Source organism: Canis lupus, chromosome 7, assembly GCF_011100685.1.
Source record: "Canis lupus familiaris isolate Mischka breed German Shepherd chromosome 7, alternate assembly UU_Cfam_GSD_1.0, whole genome shotgun sequence".
In the NCBI taxonomy this organism is placed as follows: Eukaryota; Metazoa; Chordata; class Mammalia; order Carnivora; family Canidae; genus Canis; species Canis lupus.
Window position 1 is genome coordinate 57,786,220 of NC_049228.1, and position 27,889 is coordinate 57,814,108.

The 27,889-nt window shown below is 38.7% G+C and overlaps 1 long non-coding RNA gene across 1 annotated transcript in view; it reads right to left on the reverse strand.

Moving 5' to 3' along the window:
• LOC111096784 overlaps positions 1-27,889 on the reverse strand; it is a 41,769-nt gene that overhangs the window by 1,445 nt on the left and 12,435 nt on the right. The window contains exon 3 of the long non-coding RNA XR_005362528.1: positions 2,027-2,113. This is a non-coding gene — a long non-coding RNA (uncharacterized LOC111096784). The remainder of the gene's footprint in view (positions 1-2,026; positions 2,114-27,889) is intronic.

The window sequence follows — 27,889 nt, forward strand, 5'->3', positions numbered from 1 at the left end:
TTAAGCTTCCAATGGTCTTTATTTTTAACAGATTATTTGAGTTTGTTATCAACACAGATTCTCCATTTTTTTAAAAACTTGTAATAGAGATAAGCCATAATGAAATAACTCAGATCTTAATTTTTTTATGCTGAAGAGCAGAACATTTTGCTAATTCTATAATCACATCAACAAACAAATTAGTGTTTATTCAATTTGTTACAAAATTTGGGATCTCACTTGAGCAGCTGGCTGTCTTTCCTTGCCAAATTAATTGTAACAAATGTTCTAATTTCTTAGGTAAATGAATTCGAAAAAATCTTGGATTAAATAGGTCTGTGACTAAGAGGCAGCATTATTGGGTTACCCTGTGTCAGGTACCTGGGAAATCCCATTTGGGTCCCGGAGCTCTATTAACAAATGCCACTTTATAATGAGACCTTCTCTGGTCATCAGTAAGCTACTAAAATTAGCTAGATGAAGCAATTTGAGTATATGATCCCAGTTTGAATTTGAGGGCCGATGTCACATTTGATCAGTAAACATGGGACTGGATTTTCAGTTCCTATTTTTAAAGGATTAGAAGGTTAGGCACGTCCTGGCAGCTCAGGTCCTGAATGCCTGGCATGTCCACTTCTGATCATATTCAACTGTTCCTATAAATAAAGAAAGCCCAGTGGCCTTTCTGGGGCAGCCCATGGTAATATGACATGGCCATCATAGGTACTAACCTCACCCTTTGAAGAATCTGAACCTACCTATAAGCAAAATATAAGTAGATATCAAAAGTACTATTTAAAAAAAAAGATTCTATTTATTTGTTCATGAGAGACACACAGAGAGAGGTAGAGACATAGGCAGAGGGAGAAGCAGGCTTCCTGTGGGGAACCTGGTGCAGGACTCCATCCCAGGACCCTGAGTCAAGGGCAGATGCTCAACCACTGAACCACCCAGGTGCCCCCAAAGGGCTATTTTTAATAACAATGCTACAAATAAGGCTGTTTGTATCAGTAGTGAACAGAGTCTAAGACCCTTCTTTTGGGGCTAAAGGTACTAACAGTTTCAAATCTGCCTGTCCCAGGGCCTTCTAGCATGTGCTGCTCCGAGACAGTTCCTGCAAGCATGAGCTCTTCCATCTGAGTCCCAGGATTGAGGATATAAACCTTTTCCCAGGGAGGTCCTCGCATGCCTTCTGACCCAAGGCCTCATTGTGCCTTCCCTATGGAGCCACTCCTTCTAGAAAGCCTCAAGGCATATGAAAATGGAGCCTGACCATTTCTTTCCTGTTCTGGCCAGTAACTAGCTCTTTGAGATGAGAATGAATCACTAGCAATGCAACTATTCCATCAGGGGGACTTCTGAAGACTGCTGTCTAGGGGCAAATGGCAGTGTGGATAGGTGATCAAATCGATATCTTCCCCGTGACCACTATCTATAGCACAGCTGACGCTAACTAAGTCCTCAACTGCAGACAATAAACCACGAAGAAGATCTTCCAGATGAGGTGCAATCTGAACTAAAATGGAAGAAGACTCCAGACAGTAAGTGGAGGTAATTCTGAAGTCCCAGCTAATTCCCTGAAGCTTAAGGGGCAAGGGCTGGATGCCTGGATAGGTTTTAGCTAAGATAGATAGGAACTCCCTTGAAGTTTTTTTTTTTCTTTCTTTTCTCTTCTTTTTAAATAAATTTTTTAGAATGACAGAAGTGGAGGGAAGGGAGGGGTGGAGGGAGAGGGAGAGAGATTCTCTGGCAGGTTCCACCCTGAGTGTGGAGCCTGATGTGGGGCTCCATTTCACAGCCCTGAGGTCATGAGCTGAGCTAAAACCAAAAGTCAGGAATTTAACCAACTGAGCCATTGAGGAGCTCTCTTTTCTTTCTTTCTTTCTTTCTTTCTTTCTTTCTTTCTTTCTTTCTTTCTTTCTTCCTTTCTTCTTTCTTTCCTTCCTTCCTTCCTTCCTTCCTTCCTTCCTTCCTTCCTTCCTTTCTGTGGCACTAGAGTTTATTAAGCTCTGACTTTTACTATCTTAATACAGGCATCGGGACTTACCCATGGTGCTCTTCATATATCAGATTAAAAAAAAATTTTTTTTCCCCCTGAAGTTTTCCTCATGATGGACTGCGAAGAGTAAGAGAGCTGAAAGATAAACATTTTTTTCCAGTTTTATTGAGGTATAATTGACAAAATTATAATAGATTTAATGTATACACTGTTGAAAGGATTTGGAAAGTAAATTATCCATCAGACAGTGTTGGAAGTAAAAAGGGCTCCTCAGCCAAGCTAGGTCAGTCTTTTCCTTTAAACTAAGGGAACAGTCAGAAAGAAATGCCCAAAGGCTTTAGGAACCCAATCACGGTCAATAGCCCTCAGAGAAAGCTTGGAGTGAGCCTCTGCATGGGGCCAGATGGTGTGAGGAGAGAAGGAAACAGGGATTACTGATCTATATGACATCTGAGCAAACCCCCATAAGTTATCAGCACCCCTGGAACTCTTGGTGGTTCTCAAACTCTGTCACATGGGGAATCATCTGGAGAAATGGTTTAGAATACATGTTCCTGGCCCCCATCCCAAAGAGGATCTTCATCAATAGTGAAGCCCTACAAATATGCTCTTTTGTTGTTTAACTGAGCACCTACCAGCCACACCTGGGAAACACTTGGCTGTTTATTTATTAAAATAAGCAATATGTGGAAAGTTAATGAGATATTTGAGTAGGAGTGGCAGAAGAGATGAAGCTAGACAATTAGAGCCAATGGTCATCAAAGAACCAATTCTGGAGTCTAGAAAATGAACAATCCCAAAAGTATGTTTTTTTTTTTTTTTAATTTTTATTTATTTATGATAGTCACAGAGAGAGAGAGAGAGAGGCAGAGACACAGGCAGAGGGAGAAGCAGGCTCCATGCACCGGGAGCCTGATGTGGGATTCGATCCTGGGTCTCCAGGATCGCGCCCTGGGCCAAAGGCAGGCGCCAAACCGCTGCGCCACCCAGGGATCCCCCAAAAGTATGTTTTAAAAGACAAGGAATGGGGACTTTGAGAGGTGAGATAATCTGTTCAAGGTCATAATGCTAGTAAGTATTGGGGCCAGAAGTCCAGCCAGATTCAGGAATCTGTTCTAACCACTGCAATAGTCTTTGCAATGCACTGTATTTGGAAGAGATCAATTAGAGTCTAACAAACCTGACCAAGAGAGAAGACATAATATTAATAATAAATATTAATATGGTAGCTCAGTTGGTTAAGCCTCTGCCTTAAGCTCAGGTCATGATCCCGGGGTCAGTCCTTCATCAGGGACTTTCTCCCTCTCCCTCTGCTGCTCTCCTTGCTTGTACTCTCTCATTCTGTCACATAAATAAGTAAAATCTTTTTTAAAAAAAGAATAAATATTAATGTACTTAATTGTGTGTCTCCTACGTGCCAGAATGATCAGGAACCCACTTGGGGATTCAGCCATGAAAATGAGGGACAAATTCCTCGCCTTTGTGAGTTTCATGTTCTAGTTGGAGAAGCAGAAAATAAGCAAATGAGCAAATGGAGGCACCTGGGGTGGCTCAGTCAGTTGGATGTCTGACTCTTGGTTTGGCTCAAGTGGTGATCTCTGGGTCCCGATCTCAAGGTCGTGGGCTCCAGCCCCAGATGGGGCTCCACACTCAGTGCGGAGTTCACTTGGGACTCTTCCCCTCTTTCTCCCCCTCTGCCCCATCCTGTGTGCTGCATGCATGCATTCTCTCTCTCAAGTAAATAAAATCTTGAAAAAAAAAAAAAAAGGAAAATAAGCAAGTGAACAAATAAATATACATTTCAGGCAAATATGTATTTTAGAGAAAAATAAAGAGAGTGAAAGGGTTGAATGGGAGGCTATTTTAAATTGGGTGCTCAGTTATGGTGTCTCTGAGGAGCGGACAAATGCAGCCATGGGGAGAGCCAAGCAAAGATCTTGGGAGGTGGATACTGGACAATAGGAACATGACTTTGGTGTTTTCCGGAAATACAATCAGGCTGGAGCAAAGGGGCAAGAGGAATAACATTAGAAAATGACCTCAGATAGGTAGCATTGTCTACACCACTCCAAATAATAGTCGCCATCTGACCTCAGCCGGCATCCTGTTACAGGACTGTGGCCACTCTTGCAAACAACCCATGCTAATTGCTCTGGGACCCTAGAGAGAACATCTGAAAATACACGAAGATTAGTTTTCATGGTTCTTGGGTGCAGTGCCTTTTAAGCATTAACCTGATTCTAAGATTTATTTATTTGGCTCATATATTGGTTGGTTACATTCCCAACGTTCTTTCTAACTCAGTTCAGGACAAATTTTCCCAGAGCCATAGGGTTTATGTGGTAGTTTAGTTTTCCAGAATGACCCTTGAGTCCCATCTAGCACCTCTGTACTTAACTGTGGTATTAATGATAGTACATAACCGAGGTGACAGCATTATTTCTGTGAGGAAGTTAATTCTGGGTTCCACTGAGTGGGTCCAATTCACACACCCCCTCCCACTGTCCTGTATGGGAAAGAGATCCACTCTGGTGCTGCCACTTTATAGGGTTTCAGCAGCTGCAGCAGATTTCTAGGGTTCTTGTGGCATCAGAGGGAGCTCTGAGCTGTTAAAGAGGGACCTGGTGACCCAAGGGTAGTGGGGAATCACACAAGAGTCCCCAGAATGATCAAGAAGGGGGCAGTTGTCCTCCACAGTGGGAGGAAATGGAAAGTAAAGGTGATGAGAATGTAGATGAGCGGCAGAGAAGATGGAATCACCAAAGTCCAGTGGAGAAGAGGGGAGAGATATCCAGTCAGCATGGCTCTGTTGCTTACCCTAAGGGGCACCATTGGCATGGGAGAGGTGCTCCTCACACAGAATTTAAAATTCGGGGGTGGGGTGGGGGTAGGTTGGGGAAATGAAGGGGTGTAGGGCAAAGTGGGGGCTGTTTTCAGCAGGACATTGGCGGAGGTGAACTCCTGAATGACACACCTACGTCTGGGTAAGAGATGCTTATATATCAGATATTTGTAAGTCAAAAACTGCCTTGAAAACTTTTGTATATATTACAAAGTTCTCCATAAATTACTATATATATGTGCATGCGCACGTGCGCACGCGCACACACACACAAACACACATATATATACACTAGGAGATAGAGTAGGATTATTTGGCTTCATGCTTTCTTCCAGACCAAGTTGTGTTAGGCCACGTGATAGTTTCTTTCCAGAAGTGCATTTTGGGCCCATCCTTCTGGTTTCATTGTGGACAAATGCAGAGAAAAGCAAGACTGGAGACAGGAAGAATAATTAGGAGGGGGCTGAAACAATGATGTTCAGGCCTGACGTAGGGCAGGAGGATTTGACAATATCTGGGCGGTGAAATTGGACCGACTTGAGACATTGGATCCGAAGGCAAGGAGGGAGAAGAGAATAGGATGCTTACTGGCTCCTGGTTAACTAAGCAGGTGATAGGGAACCCTGATGAATGAAGAGTTTTGGAGGAATGATGGTGAGTTCACTTCTAGACTTGTTGAATTTGATGCAATCAGGGAGGATCCAGGAAGCCCGGAGCTCAGTGGGGAGCCCAGAGGTGGAGCTAGTTTGAGCCAAGGGTCATCAGCACGCAGGTGAGACCACACCAGAGGAGTGCAAGGAACCAGTGCTGAGCATTTATAGAGGACACAACATCTAGGAAAGAGCCTTGAAGATGAGCAGCATTAACTGGTCACATAGAGAAAATCCAGTGACAGTTCATGGACTGGAAAACCAAAGAGTGTGTCTTCCACTGGGTTTACGAAGTACTAAACCTACCTGCTCCTGGCTACTTAAGACTGTTCCACAATGATTGTACCATGAGCATAAAATAAATTGCTTCTTCCTCTTTTAAACCCTTACTGCAATAGGTCCTTATGTAATAATTTGTAAAGAATTTAACATGGATCGAAACAGGATTCAATAAACTGTCTTTGGTGCCCTTTTAGAGAAGACTTTTACAAGTTATGAATATTTGCATTGACTTAAAGCTTTTTTTTATTGCCCAACAAACATTTTTAAGCCAATTTTATTGTTTTAATTAACCTTAGAAACATCATTAAACTTCTCATATTTTGAAATTGTCAATAATGAGGATGCCATCATTTTCTAACCAGAAAAAATTACATCTTTTTTTTTTAAAGAAATTAGTTGGAAGCAAATATGAAAAATACTAACAGTAACGGTGTGGCAGTGGAACGTGTGTTTGTTATATTATTAAAGTATATATTTAAATTTCGAAAAATCAGGAAGTTTAAAAAAGTGTTTATTTTCTGTTTTTCATTATTCAGCTCCAACCTGCAATAAGAATGTAGGGTTAGAAAAGTCCTGTTTGGGTACATTTTGTGTGTGCCCGAATGTAAAATCCAACACCATGATTATTACTTAATTCATTCATGCGTCAGAGGCTACACCCACAAGTATAAATGAATAGTGAGTCTTCAATTTTATTTTCTGGTTTTCTATCTTTGACCAAAATCGAGTGATAAAGTATCAGTGTTTCATGAGTCATTGAAGATCTACTCTCCACTCTGTTTTCATATGTGTGAATCGTTTCTAAGAGATCTCAGTAGAGCTGTGGTTCATTCGGGTTCGGACTCTCCCCCCTGAAAGAGCCACTGCTGCCAGCTTGTGGCCAGGGGGAAGCCAGGCTTTTTCAGGCCTGTGGTGATGATGACTGAGGCTGGCTGGTGAGGGGTTCACGGCTGTCCTGTCAGGTTCTCAAAGTGGCCTCTAGAGGGCAGAGAAATCACAAGCCCGTGAGCAATTCTGTGCCAACAGCTACCCAGGTTCCTGCAGCCCTTCTTTCAAAATATTATGTGCTATGCCTCTTTCTTTCAAGTGGGTTTGTTTTCATGGTCTATGGGACCAAATTTTTGAGTTACAGAAGGGTAGTGTTATTCACCAGAAACAGTCATTGGAAAAACCAAATGACCAATCCCTTCTATATCTATCCAGAGTTAACGTATGTGCATGAGTGCGTGCGTTACTACCCAACTTCCTCCCTCCTTTTATATGAGTACTAGCATCTGTACATCCTATTCTGCGTCTTGATATTTTTTCATTTAATATTATCTCAGGTAAAATTCAATGTAAGAATATAGAGAGCTTTCATGTTTAGGCTGCAAATTATTCTAGCTTTGGGTGTGCCCTAATGTTTCAAGCAACACTTTGGTAAAGGACATTGAGTTGTTTCTGTACTACTGCAGGAACTTGTACGTGCATAATTTCACTTCTGCACTGATTACATCTGTAGGTTAAAAACAGGGATTGCCTCATGCAGTTATGGGGGCTGGTAAGTGTGAAATCTGTAAGGCAGGCTGGCAGGCTGGGGACTCAGGCAATGGCTGATGTTGCAGTTTCGAGTTTGAAATTCGAAGAGCAGGCTTGCAGCCTGGGAACTCAGGAAGGATTTAAAAAAATTATATGGCTAATTTGTTCATACATTCGCTTTTAATTCAGCCAACAAGCAGTTAATATGTTCCAGGCTCTATGCGAGGCATGGGGCACATAATGTCAACAAACACAGACTTGGGTCCCTTTCTTAAGGAGCTTTCATATTCTTTTGACAACTCAGTCACATTTCTGGTACTTGCTGTGTTTTCTCTTCCTGAACCCAGGAGACACTTGATTCTTCTCTTCTCATCCTCCTCCACCCTATTGACCCCAAATTGTTTCCCACTGCTCTACTCCTGCCTACAACCCTGTTTAGAACAGTTTAGGTGTGTGTCTCCTCCTCCTTCCTTTCTCTATCTCTCCATTTTTCATAGATGGACAGGGCTGCTGGCTGGGTTCTCCATTCAGAGGCCTCTGCAAACAGGAATGCAGTCCTCCAAGATCTGAGAACTGGAGTCCTAGAAGCCCCACCCCTTCCTCTGTCTCTATCTCACCCCCAGTCATCTAGCCCTGCAGATTTCCCCAGTGATCCTGTGAGATGAGACCCAAGTGGGCCTCCTGGGAAGGGTCCTTCAATGTTGAGAAAGTTAGATGCCCACCTTGGGCTCTCGTTATCCAGCTGGATAAGTCATACACTGAGGGGTCCTCCCGGTATAGTGAGTGCTATGCTGGCCTGGAGTGGGGCACCCTAAGATCAAAGTGAAATTGGATCTCTTGCCCTTCTGTTGTGGTCCTTCTCAGTCTCTGTGGTCCACAGTTGGTGCTTTAGCCTCACCCTTGGGTTCTGGGATTTTCACAATGGTGTCTTGCCTATGGGTAGTTGCTAGGTGCCCTTTTTGTGAGGGGGCCTAAAATCAAGACTGACCTGTATTGCCTCTTGATGACATCACTTTCCAGGAAGGATTCTTGTGTTACAATCTTGAAGCAGAATTCCTTCTACTCTGGGAAACCTCCATTTTTGGTCTTCAGATCTCAGCTGATTGAATGAATCCCACCCACGTTATCAAGGGCAATGTCTTCTACTTTGAGTCAACTGATTGTAGATGTTAATCATGTCTACAGAATACCTTCACTGCAACATCTAGTTGCATGTTTGACCAGATAACTGGGCGCTATAGCTTTGCCAAGTTAACACTTAAGATGTAAGCACCATGTCAAGTTATTCTCCACAGAGGCTGAATGGATTTACTCTCTTACCTAGAAGATTTGAGAGTGGCATGCCCAAGATAGCATTAGAGGATATCTATCAAAAAAGCCTTTTGAAAGAGGTTCTGGTTTGCTACTTAAACCACTTGGTGCTATCACACTCGTAATAGCTAAATGATATTGAGCTGATTTTTTTTTTTCTCCTTTAAACTTTAAATTCCCTCTGAAAACAGTGTCTTTCCCAAAGAAATCTTTCCCTCAAGGACACCGCTTCCTCTGCAGGCTTCTCAAGGAGAGTGCTAAGTATCTCCCTTTGCTCTCCTTTGTGTCTTCCAGGTCATTTTACCTCTTCCCTAAACACCCACTCTTAAATTCCGTGTCACCAGGCTTTTCAGCTACTTCTCTTTAGTGCTGGTGTTCGTTCCCAACCCCCAGAACACATTCCCTCATTTCTCCGTGTTTTTTAGTTCCTGGATCACTGTTGTCTCTTCTGTTCTATTCAAGTCTATTTCTGTCTACCGATCTACACGTTAATATATACCTAGGTGAAGCTTTCACATTCTTCTCTGGTTGAACTAGATTTTTAAGGGTAAAGATCCAGACAAACAAGGCGGGCAAGGTCATTTTAACTGGATAAAGGAGCTTATATATAAAAGCAAGAATGTGAAATTAAGGTTTGCGCATAGGAAAACCACCTAGTGAGATTCTAGTAAGTAGGGGCAAGATTGTGACCAGGCATAATTATCATAATTTATTTAGACTTTTGAGTAGAAGGTGAGAGTCATGAAAGATTCTAAGGGTTGAGGTAACAATCTAACATTTGTGTTTATAAAGATAATGCTGATTGTAACGTAGAAGGTAGATGGGAGGACAGTGTTGCCAGAGTGTCTACCAGGCTAAAAAGGTGTTTATCTCTGGGTGGCATATTATTTCTTAGACGGTTTATTTGTTCATTGTGCCACATCCTGGACTTGGGAGACCGAGATAAATATTTCCTGGTTGGCATCGTCCCCAGCATCTCCTGGGCTAGAGTTAGTCTCACGGGTGAAACATCTGCAGGGTACCCAGAAGAAGCTAGGTAGTTGGAGTAAGGTGGCCCTGTGGGTCCTCTCCTTTAAACTGAGTTGGACTAGGGGAGAATTTCATTTTAATTTCTTTGAAGATAGGGGTTGAAAGCATATAATGTAGTGTCTAAGTGTGAAGTTTTGGAGCTGAAAAGCCTGGGTTTGAATACAAGTTTTGTTTCTTGCTGGCTATGTGATCTTGAGCATCCACTGAGTCTCTGTACACCTGTTTCCTCATATAAAACATAAACATGGAAATAAAATTTGTACCTTTGCCACAGGCTTATCACTTAAAGCAGCAGCTGGTATATACTAAATATTAATGAGCGCTGGTACTATTACCTTTGCTTATATTACTTTGTAGTAAGACAAACGCTTTGGGGAAAATCCTTTGTGTAGCACTTCAAACTCCCATTTGCAAAGCGTGAGTGAAAAAATCATTTTGGGGGGTTGCTACAAAAATTTAATAAAGAACAGATAGAATATAATGTTGCAATAAAATATAGTCAAATCACAGTTTGTATTAGCTTTGTTTTTTTTTTTAACTTCATCATACAGAGTAAAGTGTTTCATTTTTCTTTAAAGATTTTATTCATTTATTCATGAGAGACACACACAGTGAAAGAGAGAGGCAGAGACACAGGCAAAGGGAGAAGCAGGCTCCATGCAGGAAGCCCGACATGGAACTTGATCCCGGGACACCAGGATCACGCCCTGGGCTGAAGGCAGACACTCAACCGCTGAGCCACCCAGAGATCCCCTGTTTGTTTCATTTTTGAGTGGTGAGTGAGTGTGTGTGTCTGTGTGTGTGCTGCATCACTGGGTAAAAGGCATTTTTATTCTAGCTCACATTAAGAAACATTTGAAAATTCTGTTTCAAAAGAAGCAGTGAGGCTAAAAACCTGGAGACACTGTCAAAAATAGGAGACTCCCAGGATGCTGGGTGACTCAGTGGTTGAATGTCTGCCTTCGACTCAGGGCGTGATCCTGGGGTTCTGGGATCAAGTCCCGCATCAGGCTCCCCTTAGGGAGCCTGTTTCTCTCTCTGCCTTCCTCTCTGTGTCTCTCATGAATAAATAAATAAATAAGCTTAAAAAAAACAAAACCCAAGAGACTCCCAACTTGTTTGAGCCTAGGAAAAAGAGGAAAATTCTTAATACATATGTCTACCATTTTGCTGTAGGACCTTCCCGGGATCCTTGACCTAGAAGCAGAATGTACTTCCCTATCTGCTCTCTAGGCACACCTGAATTTCCAAGAGTTGAACCAACTGAAAAGCAAGAATTATTTATTTTACAGCGGATTTGGGGGCTTTCAGGCTGAGTTTCTAAAAGTGCTCCCTCCTTTTCCTTCTGTCCCCGAGGTCTGACCTCTGGCTGGCCCGTGCACATGCTCTTTGTTACCTAGCAACTTTGACTGCCAAGCCTGAGCCCAGCTGATGACCAGTCAGCAGCATTATTCTTATTGTTACAACACTAGAGTAAAATCAGTGAGAAATTTTCCTCAAAAGAGAAAACACACTTACTATTTTGTTTCAATTCCAGTTTATGCTGAAGTAGGTGCAAGAACACATATTCTAGTTTAAATATTTTATTTTGGGAAGTGTATGTTTGCTACTGTAATATGGATCTGGAAAGGAGTCTGGAAGTAACTTGTGAGGCCATCTCATCTTTAACCCTTTCATTTCCACGTAACCCTTCTGTTTCTATATCAAATCAGCCAACACATAAGCTCATGGACTGTATTTTTATCAACTCGGATGTCTTCTTAAATGCAAGAGCCTGATGTTTTAAGCCTCAGTCAAAAGAGTTCCTTGGGGCACCTGGCTGGCTCAGTTGGAGGAGTGTGAGGCTCTTGATCTTGGGGTGGTGAGTTCGAGCCCCATATTGGGTGTAGAGATTGCTAAAAAAAATAAATAAATAAACTTAAAAGAATTCCTGGAGAAAATAATTTTTTAGGTTGCTTTTCCTGGACAAATATGGAAAATAATGCTTTAGGCTATTGTGCCTCAAGTTATTGGTATTCTCAATCTCACTACTATGAAAGAGTAAAAAAGGAAAGATGATACCAAATCTAAGTATTTAGTGCATTTTTCCATGCAATATGATGGTATTATATATTATTTAGGGATACCGTTCAAGTGTTTTAAAGGTTAATAGAGAACCTTACTTCCAAAATGATTTTAAATCCGGGTTTTTCTAAGAGGGTCAAATGTCTATAATAATAATTCATTCACCCAGCTACAATCTAATAAGGATGACTTGTTTAGTTATAAGAATATTAATTGAGGGATGCCTGGGTGGCTCATCGGTTGAGCGTCTGCCTTCGGCTCAGGGTGTGATCCCGGAGTCCCGGGATCGAGTCCCATATCAGGCTCCTTGCATGGAGCCTGCTTCTCCTGTCTTTGCCTCTCTCTCTGCCTCTCTCTGTGTCTCTCATGAATAAGCAAATAAAATCTTAAAAAAAAAAAAAGAATATTAATTGAGTTCCAACATGATGTTGAGCATATGCTCTCCTCCTGTGCATCATATGCTGATTGAACATGGTATCAAGCCTTTCGTGTCTGAAGTGGGTACCTTTCAATCAACTGTCAGGATTCAGGAATATTATAACGTTCAGTATATTAATAGCTCATAGGAAAGATTAAACATGAGACATGTACTAAAATGGACAGATGGTGCTATAGCTCCTCTACTTGCTTCAGAAATTCACTTTACTAGCTGTATTTCTTAGAATTGAATGAATCTCTTCTGGTAGCATGCCAATGTTCTCTGTAATTGTGGATGTGTGATGACTTGGGGCACCTTCAAGGAATTGTTCTCAATAGCAAACAGCTTAAGGAGATGAGTTCAGAGGCTGCTCAGCTTCTGTCATCACCCCCTGGCATTCAGTTGGGCCCTGGTGGTCACCTCTCCCTTGGAACCTAAGAGCCTATGTATGTGATTTTTCCCCACTTCTCCTTCTCCAACACTAACCCGTCTCTGAACCTGTTCACCACAGTGCAGCCCTTGAGATCAGGTCAGGTGCAGAGCTACTCATTTATTTTATTGTGAAGAAATTCCAGAGTATGAACTCGGTGGTTGAGGTAAATTACAGGTACACTAGTATCTCATTACTCAGTGTAACAACAGTTTTGAGCATAAAACTTTCTTTCAGGCATTCTCTGTCATCGCTCTCATTACCAGTCTCAAAGCCAATTTCTGGACTATTTTGGTTCCATCACCCACTTCTGAACTCTCTCTCAGACCCCTAAGTACCTGGAGACTTGGGATCCTTTGAACTCTGGGTCCCAGGTCTGCTCCTTCAGTTTCCTAGTGACCTGGTGATCAAGAAAGCTGTGAGTCCATGAAGTGGTAATTGATTAGTTAACCATACTTTGGATGAAAAATTCTTAGAAGCTCTCTGTCTCAATTTCTTTCATTCTCTTTGTCTCTGTCTCTGTCTTATGTTGTTCCTATCTTCTTTCACTTATAGCCCTGAACAGTTGAATGAGCATTGTCATTGGAACTCAGAAGACATGAGTTTGGATTCTTAGTTTGCCATTTACTAGCAGGTCAGCCTGGGAAGTCTAAGTCTCTGAGCCTCAGTTTTCTTACTGACAGAATGAGGAGACTCTTTGCCTTTCTTGCTTTACAGGGTTATCATGAGGATCAAATAGCACAATGAAGGCAACAGTCATGTGTAACTTGGTATTTGCTGTAGGAGACTGTGATTTCATTTAAAAAGATTGTTCTAAAGGTGACAGAGATTTGGCTAAAAAATGAAACACTACCCAGAGGCAAGTGCATTAACTATGATCAATGGTTCCTAAATTTGAGTGAATATTAGAATTATGGAGTCAGTGGGGCAGCTGGGTGGCCTAGTTGATTGAATGTTCAACTCTTGATTTTTAGCTCAAGTCACTATCTCAGGGTCAGGAGATGGACCCTGCATTGGGCCCATACTCAGTGGGGAGTCTGCTTCTCTCTGTCTCTCCCTCTCTCTTTGCCCCTCCCCCCCCACTCACGTTTTTCCTCTCTCCCTAAAATAAATAAATAAATAAATCTAAAAAAAGAAAGAATTATTGGAACCAGAAAAACAGTATATATTTTTAAGGATGTATTTATTTATTTGAAAGAGAGAGAGAGAGAGAAAGAGAGAGAGACACAGAGAGAGAGATAGAGATGGCAGGGGTGAGGGGTAAAGGGAGAGAGAGAGATTGAATCTCAAGCAGACTCCCCACTGAGTATGAAGACCAATGCAAGGCTCCATCTCACAACCCTGAAATAGTGACCTGAGCTGAAATCAAGAGTTGAACACTCAATCTACTGACCTACCCAGGCACTTCAATAGTATTTTTATAATAAGGCCACAGGTTTAGGATTTTCAGATACAATCCAAATTGCATGGCATATGGGACATACTTCCACTAGAACTTATTCATTGTTTACTTGAAACTGAAATTTAACTGAGAATTTTGTATTTTTACTTGCTAATACTGGCAATCCCACACAGGTGATTCTCATGAGCAGCTCTTTTAGAAACTACTGACCCAGATCCTGAGTGGGGCCTGCCATTACATGAGGGAAATGAGCTAACTACCTGTAAGGCAGGATTTAAGATGCTCCAGGAGATGATCCTATGAGAATAAGAAACCCTGCCTTACTATCTCCTCTAGGCTTGACATTTCACTCTTAGAATTTTATACATTATAAAGGTAAATATCCTAGGGAAGGGTAGAAACATTAGGTAATATCCATTATTTACATATTACTGTAGTTGAACAGTCTAAAAATAAGTTTTTGAGAGTGAATAAATAGGATATGAGGTTTTGATCTTTGTGGAAAGGGGAGGATAGTGGCCTGGCTTGTAGTTCCAGAGCTGGATGTAGGAGAGGCTAAGGACACACTTTGCCTACTCCCCAGGTCTGTCCTGGATCTGACTTGTTTTCTCAGTGATGTCCAGCCAGATGAGTGGCCTTTGCAGCCTCTCTCTGTTCAGGTGGATGAGAAATGGTAGGAATGGCCCTGGAGGATCAGTTACCTTTAGCCCTGCTTTGTACCAGTTCATGAATCATGACAGATGACAGAAAAACAGCCCAGATTTTCTTGTTCTAGGTCAGTGCTATCCAATAGAACTTTCTACAATAATGGAAATGTTCTGACCTGTCCATTACAGGACCCACAAACTACATGTTCCTACTGAACACTGGAAATGTTGCCAGTTCAACTAAACAACTGAAGTTTAAATTTTATTTTATTTTTATTAAAATTAAAATAGCTGCATGTGGCTTTTGGCTACCATATTGGACATGTGGTTTATGGGCCAACATCAGCCTATACTAGAGTTATTCAGCAGTTAGCAGCTTGTAGGTCATGTAGACACATTTAGTTTGCCCAGTTAGAATAACAAAAAGCCTGATTTAACATTTAATAATTGGCAGATTTTAAGTGAAAATCTAAATTTCTGGCTTCTTTAGAAGATAACAAGATATCTGGCAAACAAGCCAACAGTCCTCAAGACACTAACTTGAGCTTATCACTGGTTATTTTGCTTTTGTTTCATTTTATACCCTACCTGGTTCCCTCATTTATTTTATCTGCCTAGTTGCCACAGGCATTTGATTTTGGGATCCCTATTTGAAAAACAACAATGAAGTTTTGCCTTTATGAAAAGAAATTAAACTCCTAACTTTGAGATGCTTTTTAAAAATATTAATTAGAAGGAGCCTCTGATTGAAAAAGTGGCCCAAGTACAGGAAAGCAGGAGCTTCAAACTCTGTCAGAGTAGGACACTATGCTGGAATCATCATGTTTTAAGTAGACAACTTTGGTCTCATCTTTTTGCTTCTGAGATTTTCTGTTTATCCATCTGTAACAAAAGATAATTATAGTGGGTACCTTATAGCATCATTATATGGCTTTATCATAATGAAGTATATAAAGCACGTAAGATCTGTGCTCAGTAATAAATTTAAAAATTTTTAAATAACATTTTCATCTGAGTTATAATTTTATATTTAGATAAGAATGTTAATTTTTAAAGAATCTAGGAGAACTAAACAGTGGTTGGAAACAATGTACTTTTTGTTAATAAATAAAAAAAAGTGCTGCAGCCTGCATAGAGGAAATAAAAGAAAAGGTTCTTTTCACGTGTTTTCAGGTTTAGACTCATTGATCATAATCTAATATGCCCTACAAGAAAATAACTGCATTTTGAGCCTGTCAAGATGAAATTGGCTCATTAACACACTTTCCCTATTTAGTGGCGTAATTTGGAATTGGAAAGGAATCAAAAATAGACAAAGAAATCAAAATCAGATGAAACATAACATCACCCAAAAGCCCTTAAAAATACGGCAGTGAATGCAAATGTGAGCATAACAAAGGGAATTAGGAAGGAGAAAGTGAAAGTGATTTTCCTGAAAGATACTATGTCAGGAAAGCAAAAAGAAAGAGGATGTAACATAGAGGTACAAAAAAATGGCAATCACAAACTATTGCAGAAATCCAAAGGTAAATAAAAAGACTCTATGCTATAGCTTATGTCTACATCATCAGGTAAAGTGATGGCCAACAGAACTTGTATGACTTTTAATGTTACTGATTTTGGAAAATGGCAAGAGTTTAAACTTAAGTGACTATAATCCTCTTAGGGTATTTGGTTATGAGAAAAATGCTTAGGAAACAGACATTTCAGCATGAACTAATGCCATGGGAACAACAAATCAGGGCTCTGCTCTCAAAGAGTTATCAAGTTGGGGGAGATATAGGGGAGAACAGAGGCTTCTGTGTGAGATAGATGATGACTGGTGAATTTGAAGGGATATTCTATAGTCTTTACTTTTTAATAAGACCATTTTTTTTTTCATTTTGAAATGGGTTCTGAAGGATGACTAGATGAACAAGAGTTTACCTGGTAGACAAGAGGAGAAGGTGATTCTAAGCACAAGGTAATGTGTGTTCAAAGGCTCAGAGACAAAATAGTGAAAAAAGATGGAAAAAATATTTATCATTTTCATCTGCAGAATATGGTACACAGAGAGGGTTTGTGGGATGGCTTACATCAGTAGCAGAGTTGTATATTAAACATTTTGGTATTTTGGAAATAAGATAGTAACACGAGAGAAAAATTGAACATGACAGTGAAATTGTGTGTTATGTGTGTTATCTTTCTCTGTGCTATCCCCAAACTTTAGTAATCTTCCTAGGCTTAAGAGATTCTTGATATTTGGGAATTATTTGTGGATACCAGTCTTGGGGAAGAGCTGAGATCATGGTACCAGGGGCAAGAGGACAAAAAGAACCACTAAAACTACTGCTGATGTTACATCATTTTTGCATGAATTTTAAAAAGATATCTCTTTGGGACCCTGTAGTTGATTTGTACAAAAAAGAGGCCTTCCATTACCAAGGCAATTGGGGATCTTCTTTTGATCCTTTCACAGCAGGGTGCACAGCTTTGAGGGCAGAGCACTGGTGGATTGCAACCCTTACTCACCTCCCTGGCCTCCTCACTCACCCATGACCTACAATACATAGCCTGTGCAACTCGATATGGCAACCCCAACCATGAGGAATTCTGCATGGAATGGAAATTCACAGGATGTATGTGGTGGGTTTTTGACCATCTAGTTTATGACAATGTGTGACAGCAGCTTTAGGAAACAAATATACTCCTTTAAAATTACACAATTTGGGGAGGCATTTGGGTGGCTCAGTCATTTAAGCATCCAGCTCTTGATTTCACCTCAGGTCATGATCTCGGGATTGTGAGACGGAGCCTCATTTGGGCTCTGTGCTCAGTGAGAAGTCTACTTGAGATTGTTTCCCTCCCTCTCCCACTGCCCCTCCCCCCACTCATGCTCTCTAAATAAATAAATAAAATCTTTTTAAAAGATAAAATAAAAACACGCAATTGTCCCGTGAACAACACAGTGGTTAGGGATGATGACCCCTGTCCTGTGCACTTGAAAATCAGCATATAATTTTTGACTCCCCCAAAACTTAACAACTAATAGCTTAGTGTTTACTGACAGCCTTACTAATAACATAACAATCAATTAATACTTATTGTGTATGTTATATGTACTATATACTATATTCTTACAATAAGGTAAGCTAGAGAAAAGGAAATGTTATTAAGAAAATTATTGGGAAGAGAAAATATTTTGATAGTACTTAGCAAAAGAAAGCCATGTATAAGTGGACCTGTGCAGTTCAAATCCCTATTGTTCAAGGGTCAGCTGTAGTTTCCAAAAATCCTGATCTGCTCAGAGTTCTCCGAATACACCGTACATATGTACACATAACATAGTCCCCAAATCTTTTACAGATTAGGTGATGTTGGCCTAAATCCACTTTCATGACTTTATTTATTTAGAGAGTGTGAGGTTGGGGGAGGAGCAGTAGGAGAGGGAGGGATTGCCAGCAGTCCCCTCTTGACAACTGCTGGTAATACTTGGATGATAGACATGTTCCATCTCTGCCTCTGTCTTCACATCATCTTTTTCTCTGTGATAAGCACACTTGTCATTGGATTTAGAATAATGAAGATTACATTTCCAACACCCTTTTTCACCAATACTGTCACATTCACAGGTTCTGGGTGGACACATCTTTTGGGAGCCACCATTCAACCCACTACAAGGTTAGTTGTGGTAGGACATTAAGCTGCTGAGAAGGCAGGAACTTCCCATCTGATATTCTGAGATCACTGCATTGCTTGTCTTCTTCTTCACAGCAGGTTTTGCATTGCTTGTTTACATCAGTTTATGGTTCAAAGATATTCAAATATTTGTCACTTACTTGCTGTTTCTTTCAGCCTATGTAGTCTTCCCTCATTTTATACGTGTGTGATTTGGTTTTATCTTGACAAGGTAACTGTTTTAAGAAAAACACACTTTCCATTTACACATTTATTTCTTAAAGCTAAAAAGTCCCTGAGTTGCTGTTGGCAGTCTTTGAGTTTGACCCTAAATTTTTCTGTCTGCCTAGAACTTGTTTTAAATTGTTGATATTCTAGAGACATAATTTTCCTTCTAATGTCTTTGCAGATTGATTCACATTGATGTATTCAAACCCTTCTATAATTAATGAATTCTCTTTGGCTCTCTGTATTTCAGAATAACATATAGTATGTAATATACATTTGATGAGAAAGGTTCCGGTGGGATGTATATTTATAGGTTGTAAATGCTTATTGTCACATATTTCTTTATTCTAACTTAAATGCCCATGGGTTTTTAAGTTAGAATAAAGAAAAGGCTCTTTTTTCTGAAATGGGCTTAATTACAAAATGAAACAAACTGCTCTCATGGAATTAAAGAATATTAAAGGTGAAGGTTTCTGTAGATTAATCTAGTGCACACATTTTATAGGCTAGGAAGCTGATGCAGGAGAAATTGATTTGTCAAAGATCATCCAGCTAGAGAGTAAAGGGAGATAATAAGATGTAGACCTTGTCCCATTCACCTTTATTGCTGAAAGTTAAATTTGCGACCGTTTTGAAAATGAAGTACCTAGGTAGAAACCCTAATGAAATGAAAAATGTGTTTAAAATAGGAGTTCCGGGGCACCTGGGTGGCACGTGGGTGAGTCACCTTTGACTCAGGTGGTGATCCTGGGGCCCTGAGATCGAGTCCTGCATCAACCTCCTTGCTGGGAGACCCTGCTTCTCCCTCTGCCTTTGTCTTTGCCTCTCTCTCTGTGTCTCTCATGAATAAATAAAATCTTAAAAAAATAAATAAAATAGGAGTTCCTACTTCATAGTGATGTATCTAGAAAAACAAATCTAGTCTCATCCTTTTTAAGTAGCTTATTCCTAAACTAGACAATGGCTTCTCTTCCACACTACCATCACATTTTGCTATTTCTAATTAAGTATATTAATTGAATAAATGCATTCTTTGCTGACATATTTTGTTTTTCCTTCTTCCAATATTTCCCAGTATCTTCTATTGAACTCCTTTCTTGTCATAGTTTCCTTGAACTTTATTTTTTTCAAAACTCCAATATTTTACTATCTTTCCTTCTATGGAATAAGTGGGACAGTCAAAGCTGGAGTGAAATGAAAAAGAAAGGTGGGAAGAATAAAGGGAGAGAAAAATAAGATTATTTCTTCCTAACTTTCTATTTCTTTTGTTTTTTAGGTGTCTATTTTTACAATGTTTTGCACAAAAAATATAGACCTAAATGTACATCAATAAGAAACTTATTAACTCAGTGGCTCTCAAAATTTGGTCTGTATCAGAATCTCTTCTGAACATTCTTTAAAATATGGACATTTGAGTCCCATGCTGGGCCTTTGGAATCTATGTAGTGTAAGCTGGACATTGGAGCAGGATAATTACTAAATTTCACAGGAGTGTAAGTAATGTAAAGTGAAATTGGCTAATTAACGCATTAAACTACTTCATGATAAACTCATGTGAAGAAATACTATATAGCCATCAAAAAGGGTAATGTAGACTAATATGAATTGACATTGATAAAGGTCCATAATCTGCTGAGTGAAAGGTCAGGTTAAAGCATGATCAGGTTTAAGATGATCTCATTTATTTTTTAATATATATCATATATGCAATGTAATAGTACTCCTAGAATACTGTTACATATATGATATATTATATATTATAATTAATATATTATACTATATTATTATAATATAATAGTTATATTAAAATTAATATATTAAAAATAAAATTAATATATTATACATATAATATATATTATATATATATCTGAAGGAATATAGGAGCCAGCATTCTAAATTGTGTTAGAGACTTCTACTTCCACTCAATATATTTCTGTTTTCAAAATTTTATGATGAATCTATTACGAGCCATGCATAATTAGTGGAAAATATTAAAATAAGAAACTGCCTAGGAGCTCTTGTCCTTAAATGACAATGTCAAGGAAGCTTCTGAGGAGACTTAAATTAATTAATGCCATTTAAATAATTTACCACCTGAAAAATGTTTTATTCATTTCTTTTCTGAGCTTATTCTTTTCAAACATTCTAAATTATAGGCAGAACATGTTTAACTTAGTTCGTAAATTAACCTCTTCATTTAGAACAGGGAAGAATACAAAATTCTGTGCCCACCTTTTTCATTGTGGTAAAAGCTGTAACTCTTAATGAGGCCAGTTGATTAACATCTATGAATTAGAAAGAAATAAAATGATTATCTTTCAAGCCAGATACCTTGTTTGGATTACCAGCACTGGCAAAATATATTACTATGTTCTAACACTATAGTGTCTTGGAACATGAGTGAATATTTTATTAAAGTGGGAAAAATAGGTTCTGGTTACCAAGGCTGCATTAAATGTTAAAACAAAAGAAATATAAAAATAAATCAATTATTTCTCATCGATAAGGGTGTGTTTAATCATTTTGGGTCCCTGAGTAAAAAGTTTAGAAAAAGTTGACTTTCATAATTTTATTTGGAAGGAAAACAGTTTTCCAGACACTATGTTGTGCAGCCACTCTTATGAAGAAAGAAAAAATATAGGCAACTTGTGCCTGTTTATGTTTCTCTGCAGTTTCCTTCTTCCTTGTATCCACCTTCCCCATATATACCAGGGCACATGAAGAAATGTCCACTCAAGTCAGATGTTTGTCAATAAGCAACTCTTGCAATTTAGAAATCTCAACATGGCTAATGTTTTAGAGTTCTCACAGAACACTCAGTAACCTTTTCTTCCCAAATTAGTATATTCTCAGAGTTATCTCTACGATGCTGCTATTGTTTCTCATTTGGTCTGTTTACATACTTTTAGCTTAGGGATAAAGCCAAAAACAGGCTTGAGCATATTGTCATTATTTGTTAATATTAACATTTCTAGGAGACATTAATGTCAGTCATAGGAATAAGGAAATATATAGAGATTCTTTTGAAGTTACATAAGGTTCTTGATAGTAAACGTGTTGTGTATAAGACATACACATCAGTTTTATACATATAATACATGTACATATATGTATATATACACATCTAATACATGAATACACATATGTGTGTATTTCATCTGTGAACAATGTTATATATTTGTTTTAATTTAAAAAAATTTTACAATGTTATATTTTTTATAAGGTTGGAAGAATTAGGATATGAAACTTAATGAAATCTAATTATCGAGAATTTACTATGTTCTAGACTTGTCTCATTTAATCATCGTAACTACCTGTCAAACTATAATTTTCAGGGCGTCTGGGTGGTGCAGTCATTTAGTGACTGACTCTTGGTTTCAGCTCAGGTCGTGGTCTTGGGGTGGTGAGATCAAGCATCCCGTGGACCTCCGCGCTCAGCCCTGAGTCTGCTTAAGACTCTCTGCCCCTCCCCTCTGCATGCCGTCTCTGTCCCAAATAAATCTTAAAAAAATAATAACTTTCAAGAAATTAAAAACATGATTTTCATTCCAATATAGAATGAACATATGCTAAAGATTTATTAACTCATTAATGAGCAAATCAGCAACATAATAGAGCTGTTCAAAAAGTATTTTAAGGAACTGGGTGTTTTTGGACATGTTAAGAGGAATGTCAGATTGATCCTCTTTTTTAAAAAAAGAATTTATTTATTTATTTGAAAGACAGAGAGAGAGTGAGAGCACAAGCAGGGAGGAGGGGCAGAGGGAGTCAGAGAAGCAGACCGCCACTGAACTGGGAGCCTGATTTGGGGCTTGATCCCAGGACCCTGAGATGATGACTTGAGTTGAAGACAGGTGCTTAACTGACTGAGACACCCAGGAGCCCCAGATATAAGACTAATACTGAGGGCAGTAAAAAATATCACCTTTTGGGGCTATCTTTTCTACCTGACAGAAATTCCTTGCTGCTCCACTGTACTTGCCTTCAAGTTAACATGTGACTCTACAGAGTCTAAGATCTTAATTTATGTACAAATCATACACAGGTCTGTATGAAAATCAAACAAAGCAATGTTACCCCAGATAATGAAATAGTGAATAGGCTGGTTAAACAATGCCCCAGTTTGACATTGAAAGTAAACTCTGCACTTTCTCTGCCTTATAGCTAAGTATTAGATACTATCTTTTAACGTATTCTATTGTGTAAGTACTTTTCTTACTCTCATTAATTTGTTAGAGTTAAGAAAAAACATCAGATTCAAATATACTAAGCGACAAATATTTTATAAGGCAGTTAAAACATCTGAGTTTGAGGTCAGCTCTACTCTATATATTACCATCTATGAATGGAGAATTTAGTACTATATTTATTACTTGACTTTTGTCTTATTTCTCTTATTTGGCTGATTTGGCATTGTGTTGTATCTGTGATTTTTATTTTTTTATTTTTTAATTTTTTTTGTATCTGTGATTTTTAAATGACAGCCTATGCTAAATTCTTTTGGTAGGTAAACAGAATATTAATATGTCATAGTTATAAAGATTTAACTTTATATGCCTATGTACATTTCCCTATACATTTCTTATATCTCTCTCAAATTGTAAATTAATTACTAAACATGTGACTCTTTTCATGTCCCCAAAACTCTGGGCCACTCAGTCCTGTTGATTATTGTATGTGTTGTACAAAGGAGGTCATTAAAGGTTGCTTAACCTTAATATGAAAAAAAAACCCAACAAACTCTTGAATGGCTATGGCCTGCATCCCTAAGCCAACTGGTTAATTCAAGAATATATATTATTGGTTGGGAGAAGAAAAAAAACCCTACATACTATGTCTTCTAAAGTTGTAACCCATCATCAGTCTCAGAAAAACAAATCCAGCTTTTTTTCATATATTTTGTCAGTTTTTGTAAATATTCTAAAACCACTTGAAAATAGGTTTGTTAATTTTTCCATTTATGGGGTCTACATATTTAAATAAGTGCAATTTATTTAAAAAAAAAAGAAAGAAAAGCAAAATCCAAATGCCTGACTATTTATGAAAGCTCATGTATTTGGAAAAGACATGACAAAACTATACTAAGAATAGATACAGGACTTTTTTGAAATGAAAAAGATGTCCTATGCTCTTTTATGAAAGATGTTGGTTTTGCTTAACCAGTTCTATTATTTCTATATATTTTGAAGCCCTCTAGGTTCTTCAGATTAGTAATTAATTATAGAATTATTATGAATTATTATGTGTACTTGACAATCTGATGTATCATTTACCACAAAACTTGTTTAAGACCAGTTTTCTATATTCAGTTTTTGTTGTTGTCATTAATGTTGTTTTTTGCTGAAAATAGAGATAACAATGACGGATTAAAATTCTGGGCCTGACTGAGGGGGGCACTTGATGGGATGAGCACTGGGTGTTATTCTATATGTTGGCAAATTGAACACCAATAAAAAATAAATTAAAAAAAATTCTGGGCCTGAATACATGATTTATTATGATAGAAAAAGTCTAACAGCCTCTTCTGAATCATAACACACTGGCTATCAATTTCCAGAATAATATTTAAACCTCTTAACCCTTTTGATATGAAAAAAAAGCCAATGCAAAGTACTTGAGCTCCGAGCTTTACATATTTCTTCATCTGAATTCTTAGACATCTGCGGAATACCTGAGTCAGAATTATCCTTGAATATATTTATTTGCTTCTCCTTGAGTTCTATATATATCACACAGCTCCCCAGGCATCCTCAGGGCTCTAGCTGTTTAGGCTCACTCTTTTCTTAAAACCGGCTTGGTCTCCGACCTCAAATATGCTGAAAATCAGCATCTCTCCTATATTGCTGAAGACTTTCTAGGGGCTTATGTTTTCCCAAGTCAGATTCTGTCCCAATTTCTGGTTTAGGATGAAATACATTTTTTTTTTTTTTTGTATGTGTCTGGCTAACTGTAATTCTTCTTTATTCTCAGTCCTAAAATAGCCCAAACAGGAAGCAGAGTCCTATCCTTTTAATCTCTCCCACTCGCCCTAACCACACACCATAAGTACAAGTGAATATAGCTGGCTTTCTGAAAGATTGGGACAATACAAAACTGGGTATTAGAGAGCTTTTTCTTAGAGTTCTGTGTCATTCTGGTTCTTTTTTTCTCCTTAGGTCTTAGCCATCCAGCATTTTCTGTGCCCATTGTAGCTCTCCTTAACTTCTTCACTTCTTTGGGGCGTCTGGCTGGCTGAGTCAGCAAAGCAAGCACTCTTGATTTCAGGGTTTTGAGTTTGAGGCATACGTTGGGGATAGAGCTTACTTGAAAAAAGTTGTTCACTTCTTCCCATTTTCTATTTATTCCTGGGTTCCCTTACTCTCTTCAAGTTATTCTTTTTTTTTTTAATTTTTTTAATTTTTATTTATTTATCATAGTCACAGAGAGAGAGAGAGAGGCAGAGACACAGGCAGAGGGAGAAGCAGGCTCCATGCACCAGGAGCCCGATGTGGGATTCGATCCCGGATCTCCAGGATCGCGACCTGGGCCAAAGGTAGGCACTAAACCGCTGCGCCACCCAGGGGTCCCTCTTCAAGTTATTCTTAACCGTTTCTTTTTCTCTCTTCTTTGCCTCCCAGACCTCTCTTTCTTCAGCCAGCAAGACCTACCAAGATGCTTGCTAAACAAGAGTACTCTCCCTAAAAGAAATTGTCACCAGCTAGTTTTTAAATTGAAAGAATAATACATGCATAAGGTTACAAAACTTTCAACAGTAACATAAAGAATGCAGAAGACATACCATTTCTTTCCACCTCACACTGCAAAAGACTCTCATTCCCATGGCTCTCTTTCTCAAAGACCCCTCATGCCGATTCTTGAGTACATCAGTTCAAGTATACTCCCACTTTTCTTATATCTCCCATTTCCCTCTCCAGATCAACTCTCTACCTTTCTTTCCCTGCTCAGAGCTCCATTATGGATTAATCCCCAGACTTGCTCACCTCTGGCTTCATGTTGGAAGATCTAAGTGATGGCGGGGAGGTGGGCTTGGCCTGGCTTCCTAGGGTCCTGTTTGTGGTCCCAACTACCCTCTCATCCCGTTCTGATAACTGTAACTTTATCCCATCTCCTCAGGTCTATTTGTGGCTATAATGCCTTGCATTATCTCTAGAGGTTTCTCTACCACACCCTCCCAAATTTATAAACAGCCTCCTTTGAAATCTCCTCAGATTATCCAGTTTGAGTGTGACCTGATAGAATCCTAAAGATGTAAATGGGACCATCATTTACGCACTTTTCTGGAGCTTAGATGCCAGGATGTATCAATTCACATGAAATCTACCTTAGGCCTTTAGAAGCAGAGCATTCAATCACACTGCTATAATACAGCAGGTACACTGCTATACCTGTCTCTTAGGTTAGGCAGTTAGGTTATCTCCTGTTTCTGACACTGATGCACACACATACCCCTGTGCTTATATCTTTGCACAGATATACAAGTAGAACTGCAGAATAATTTTCTTAAAAATAGCAATTGCTCTACCAAAGCCCATGGGCACTTAAAATATTAGTAAATGCTGACAATTGCCCCCTTAGAGGTTTGTATTAGTTTGTACTGCCTCTGATAGTATCTTGCCCATACAGTTAATTCTTTACCAAATCTATAAGTGAAAGAGGGTATCTCACTGCCATTATAATTTGCATCTTAAAAATTGTGAGCATACATTTAACAACTTTGTATTTATTTAAAATTATTTTTTTCCCAGGAAGCTGTCTTTTCCCATCTCTTATTGATATGTAAGTGCTTTTATTATATATTAAGGAAACTAATTCTTTGTCTCTTTCACACATTTCAAACACTTGTTTTCAGATTGTCATTGACTTTAACTTTGCCTATGGAACATTTCCAATGAAGAAAGTTGTATTTGTTTAGTAACCCTTCCCAATCGTTTTTAAAAATGTCTTTGTTAGAAAGATCTTCTCCATTCTCAGACAACTGAAAGATTTGCCTTCTTTTCCTCTAATATTTTTAGTTTTTACTTTCTATGCTTTTATGCTTCAAACTTTGACCCTGGAAATTTTCAGCATAAAAAGTTAAGTAGACCTAGTTCCTTCCAGATGTTAGTATTGTTCCTTCTCCATTTAATGACTAATTTGCCTACTTCCCATGACTTCAAAGAAATGCCATTTTAAAAAAAGATTTTATTTTTGAGTAGTCTCTACACCCAATGTAGGGCTCAAATTTATAATCCACAAATCAAGATTTTTTACTGACTGAGCCAGCCAGGCACCCCCAAAATGCCACTTGTATGTGTGTGTGTGTGCATATATATATATATATATATATATATACACACACACATATATATATATAATTGTATATATAATCTATATATTTTATATACATATATAGAATTTCCATACTCATTTGTGTTTATTTTTTTTAATTTTTTTATTTATGATAGTCACAGAGAGAGAGAGAGAGGCAGAGACATAGGCAGAGGGAGAAGCAGGCTCCATGCACCAGAAGCCCAACATGGGATTCGATCCCGGGTTTCCAGGATCGCGCCCTGGGCCGAAGGCAGGCACCAAACCACTGCGCCACCCAGGGATCCCCCTCATTTGTGTTTAAATCTGAATTTCTATTCTGCTCTATTGTTTTGGCAGCTGAATTGATTAGTTGTAGTTGTCTTTACTGATTCAATAATCACATATTCCTCCACCATCATTTCTTCATTCAGCTCTTTGCTAACTGAAGTTCACTGTACAGCAGATTTTTCAAGAAGGGGCTCATGGGAAGTATACTTTTTAACTTCTTCCACATTTGAAAGTATTTGTTGCCTTTATTCTAAGCAACAGTTTCTATGGGTATAAAATTATGGCATGACATTCTTTCCCCTGGTGACTTCTGAGAATTACTGTAGAATTCAACACTCTTGTGGAGAAGTCTGGAGCCAGTTAATTTTTTCCCTGTTGTAATGATTTGACCCTTTTTGCTTGAATATCCAGAAGACTCTTTCTTTTTTGCTGTTAACTTAGTATATTGATCAATGTTGATTAGTTTGTATTAATTTTTCTTCTGGGACATGGCATGCACTTTGAACATGTTGACTTAAGCTTTAACCACCTGTAAGATGGTAGACTGAGCTCACCAGACAGAAGCATCCCTTTTATTGTAAACACATTGAAAAGATCAAAAAGAAGAATAGAAAAGCAATGTCATAACTGAATTGAATATAAGCTGAGGCTCTAACTCAGAATGAAGCAGACTCAGAGATGAAGAGATGGCAAACTGAATGACAAATTAAAAGACAGGCAGGGGGAATGGGAAGATCCAACATATGCCAAACAGACTTCCTGTAGGAGAATATGGAGAGAACAGAGAAGTAGAATATTCAGGGAACTAATTACTGCAAAATTTTCAGAACTTAAGAAGGACATCACATATTGAATC